The sequence below is a fragment of the Oratosquilla oratoria genome, chromosome 21 (genome assembly GCF_046742065.1).
Source record: "Oratosquilla oratoria isolate Oo_2021 chromosome 21, ASM4674206v1, whole genome shotgun sequence".
Taxonomy (NCBI): Eukaryota; Metazoa; Arthropoda; class Malacostraca; order Stomatopoda; family Squillidae; genus Oratosquilla; species Oratosquilla oratoria.
In genome coordinates this window covers 33,941,025-33,946,024 of record NC_134797.1, presented here as the reverse complement: position 1 = coordinate 33,946,024, position 5,000 = coordinate 33,941,025, and the positions used below count along the sequence as shown (strand labels likewise).

At 38.2% G+C, this 5,000-nt stretch overlaps 1 protein-coding gene across 1 annotated transcript in view; it reads right to left on the bottom strand.

Moving 5' to 3' along the window:
• The window catches only part of LOC143036621 (MAM and LDL-receptor class A domain-containing protein 1-like), a 52,213-nt gene that overhangs the window by 38,223 nt on the left and 8,990 nt on the right, over positions 1-5,000 (bottom strand). The window lies entirely within an intron of this gene.

Below are 5,000 nucleotides of genomic sequence, written 5' to 3'. Positions count from 1 at the left end.
TCTCTCTCTCTCTCTCTCTCTCTCTCTCTCTCTCTCTCTCTCTCTCTCTCTCTCTCTCTCTCTCTCTCTCTCTCTCTCTCTCACACACACACACACACACACACACACACACACACACACACACACACACACACACACACACACACACACACACACACACACACACACACGGCTCGGTGGCGGATTGGTAAAGCACTGGCCTCACAAGCCAGAGAACCGGGGTTCGATTCCCCGGCCGGGCGGAGATAAGTTGGGTTTGTCTCCTTTCACGTGTAACCCCTGTTCACCTAGCAGTGAGTAGGTACGGGACGTTAGTCAAGGAGTTGTGACCTTGCTGTCCCGGTGTGTGGTGTGTGAGTGGTCTCAGACCTACCCAGAGATCGGCAAATAATGAGCTCTGAGCTCACTGCCGTAGGGTGGTGTCTGGCTGTCTCGACAGAGACTGCAGCAGATCCGAGGTGAATACACACACACACACACACACACACACACACACACACACACACACACACACACACACACACACACACACACACACACACACAAACAACTCGACAGCGCAGTGGTAGCGTTCGCAACCGCTGCTACAGAGATCTGAGTTGGAATCCCGCCCAAGGCTGAAATAATTTCAGTACCGCTGGGCTGCGAGTCATTACTCCAATTCTCGTGGGCGGGTAACTGTGTGTGACCGACGTGTGTGTGTGTGTGTGTGTGTGTGTGTGTGTGTGTGTGTGTGTGTGTGTGTGTGTGTGTGTGTGTGTGTGTGTGTGTGTGTGTGTGTGTGTGTGTGTGTGTGTGTGTGTGTGTGTGTGTGTGTGTGTGTGTGTGTGTGTGTTTATGTGTGTGTGTGGGTGTGTGTGTGTGTTTATGTGTGTGTGTGTGTGTGTGTGTGTGTGTGTGTGTGTGTGTGTGTGTGTTCGTGTGTTTGTGTGTTTGTGTGTGTGTGTGTGTGTGTGTGTTTGTGTGTGTGTGTGTGTGTTTATGTGTGTGTGTGTGTGTGTGTGTGTGTGTGTGTGTGTGTGTGTGTGTGTGTGTGTGTGTGTGTGTGTGTGTAAGGTCACAACATTACCCACAGATCGGTCATATATGAAATCTGAGCTCTCTTCCGGGAGTGTAATAGCTATTGATCACGAGTCCAACACTTGATCCAAGACCATGGTGAATGACACACACACACACACACACACACACACACACACACACACACACACACACACACACACACACACACACACACACACACACACACACACACACGTCGGTCAAAGTGACAGCGAAGTTCGGACTCCGGAGTTATCCAAGAATTTCGAGGATCACAACGACAAGGAAGTACCTGTGTTGTATTTATAGGGAAGGGGAAAGCTCGTGGTGTAGTGGGAAGGTGATGAAAAAGGAGAAGGGGAGGGATTACTGAGGGAAATGGAAGGAAATGAGGAAGGGGAGGACTTGGTCCAGGCAGGCAGACGCCATGTAAACAAAAGAGGGCCAGAGAATTTCAGTGACGAAGAAGGGATTAGCAAAAATGTAAAGATTAGAAATATAGATAAGAGCAGCACAATAGAAAGTGAAGATAATAATTTCCAAGGATTTAATGAGGGGGGGGGGGAGCCAACTCTCCCCGATTAGCAAGCCTAGAAGAAAAACTTGAGAAAATGGTCAAAAATTGGGAGGATAGGTTTCGGTGAACTCACGAAGATCACGCAGAGAGTTGAAAAATTGGAAGAATTAGAGAAGGTGAACCAAAAACTAACTAAAGAAATAGAAGTATTAAAAAGAAGTAAAAGATGAGAATGAGGAATTAAAGAAGAAGAATAAGGAGAATAAAGAGTCCATAGCAAAAGAAACACAGGGTTGGAAAAAAAAATCCAAGAGAACAGCAAAGTTGCATTTAATGATATAGTAAAACAGCAGATGAAAGAAAAAACTGAAGACACAGTTATTAAAATGATGAGACAGAAGGAGAATATAGTAAGAGACTTAGCAGATAAAAAGAAATGTAAAATTATATTAGGAATGGAAGAGAAGTATAATCTAAATAGAACCAAAAGAATCAAAGAGGAAAAAAGAAAAACAACTTATTAGAATTAGTTCAGGAAGATGAACCTGAAATAGCAAAACAAATTGAAGAAATGTATAGCCTCGGAAAATATAGTACAGATAAGACCAGACCATTTAAGGTTAAATTCAGGTCACAAACGACAGCAGAGAATATCTTAGCAAAAACAGGGAAACTAGCAGACAGTGAACATCATAAAAATGTATGGATAAAAAGAGAAATGAATAAAGAGGAAAGAGAGGATGAAAAGGCAAAAAGATAAGAAGTCAAAGAAAAAAACGAGAAGAGATCAGAGTCAGAAAAAGAGGAATTCTATCGGAAAGTAGTGAATATGAAAGTGAGGAAATGGGTCATAACGGAGAAAAACAAAAGGGAAACAGAAAATACAATGGAAGTAGCAGAAAATTAAGAGTGTCTTACACAAATATAGATGGATTAATAACAGGATTGAACGAACTGAATGATTATCTGAAGGAAAGAGAACCGGACATAATGGGAATTGTAGAGACAAAATTAAAAGGTCCACTACCACCCAACAGTGTAGGACATGATGTATATAATTATTGGACTAGAAACAGAGAGACAAAAAAAAGGGGGTGGAGTTATGTTCCTGAGTAAGAAGGATATAAACGTGAGGAGTGTCACATATGGAAAGAATAGAGTAGAGATGATTATGATCGAAGTGGAAGACAGAGATAAGAAGAGCAGAAAGTTTGTAATAAATTATGTGCCTCCAAAAACAGCCTCGTGGGAAGAGAGTAAACATAAAAACATGTTAGAAGACAAGAGGATAACATTAAATAAGACAATGGAAGATGGAGGAAAAATAGTTATGATGGGTGACTTTAATTGCAAAGAAATCTGCTGGAAAAAGATGGCAGTAAAGGGTGGAGACGACTCATGGGGAAATGTTCTACTTGAGATGATTATTGACCATACAATGACACAATGGATTCAAGAGAACACTAGGTATAGAAATGAAGAAGAACCATCGAGACTAGACCTAATAATCACATCAGAACCTGAAATAGTGGAAAAGATTGAATATAAGACACCAATAAGTAAAAGTGACCACATATTGATTGAACTGGAACTAAATGAGGAAAAATACATGAAAAGAAATGAACAATATAGAAAAGGAAGAATGATGTATGAATTTTTTTTTTTTTATAAAATAAGAGAATTCTTTCAAAATGCTGACTGGGAAAGAATATACAAAGAGGAAACAACAGTGGAAGAGAAATGGAATATTTGGACAAAAAATGATAAAAAAAGGAGTGGAAAAGTATGTCCCAAGACAAAAGCAAGAAAAAGAATATGTGAAGTGCTGGTACAACAAAAGTTGTAGGGAGTTAAAAGACAAAAGAGACAAAACTTGGACAAAATGGAAAAAATACAAAGACCTGAAAAATGGAAAATATATACTATTTATAGAAATGAATATGTACAAGTGTGCAGAGAGGAAAAGAGAAAATATGAAAAAGATGTCATTGAAAAATGTAAAGATCAACCAAAACTATTTTACAGATTTGCAAACAACAAACTGAAAAACAAACAAGAATTAGAGAAACTACGACAAGGAGTTGAATACACAGAGGAAATAGAAATGGCAGAAATTAGGAACAAGCATTTTAAATCAGTGTTTACAAGGGAGAACATACTACCTGGAGAGATCGAATGGGAAGAGAAAGTCCCCCTATGAAAGAAATAGAAGTAACAAAGAATGAAATAATGAAACACTTGAGTAACCTTGATGTCAGAAAATCGCATCGACCAGATGAAATGGCAAACTGGATTTTGAAAGAATGCAGGAATGAACTGGCAGACAAAATACATAGCATAATAAATAGTTCCTTGAAAGAAGGAAAAGTTCCAGAAGATTGGAAAAAAGCAAATATAGTACCTATATATAAAGGAGGAAATAAAGAAGACCCTACCAACTAAAGACCAGTCTCTCTAACAAGTACAATAGCAAAAATTTGTGAAAGAATTATCAAAAATAGATGGGTAAGGTATTTAGAAAAAAACAACTTGCTAAATCCAAGGCAATTTGGATTCAGACAAGGACGATCATGCGTCACCAATTTAATATGTTTCTATTCAAGGCTAATAGACATAATACAAGAAAGAGATGGATGGGCTGATTGTGCATTTCTAGACATAAAAAAAGCTTTTGACAAAGTACCACATAAGAAGTTGCTTAAGAAATTAGAAACTGAAGGAGGAATACAGGGCAAACTGCTTAAATGGATGGAAGACTTTTTGCAAGAAAGAAAAATGAGAGTAGTGATAAGAGACAAACACTCAAATTGGGATGAAGTAATAAGTGGTGTTCCACAAGGAACAGTTCTGGCCCCAATAATGTTTCCTATATACATTAATGATATGGATGAAGAAATTGAAAGTTATATGAGCTTCTTTGCAGATGATGCAAAACTATTAAAAAAGGTGAACACGTAAGAAGATTGTGAATCACTACAGAGTGATCTAAATAAAGTATGGGAATGGAGTAGGAAGTGGGAGATGGAGTTCAATACTAAAAAGTGTAGTATAATGGAATTTGGAAAAAGCAAAAAAAGAATAATAAGATCGTATAAATTGGGAGAGAAAGGAATAAAAAAAAGTTGAAAATGAGAAGGACCTGGGAGTCATTATTATGAATAATATATCACCTGAGAAACATATAAATAAGCTTTTTGGAGAAACTTATAATTTAATAAGAATAATCGAAGAAATGGTGAAGAAAATACTAATCACTTTGATAAGACCAAGATTGGAATATGCAGCAACGATGTGGTCACCAAGTACAAAAAATGTATTAAAAGAAATTGAAAGAATAAAAAGAGCAATTACAAAATTGGCACCAACACTCTCAAAACTATCATATGAAGAGAGACTAGCAAAACTTGAACTACAGACACTAGAGCAAAGAAGAGAGAGAGAA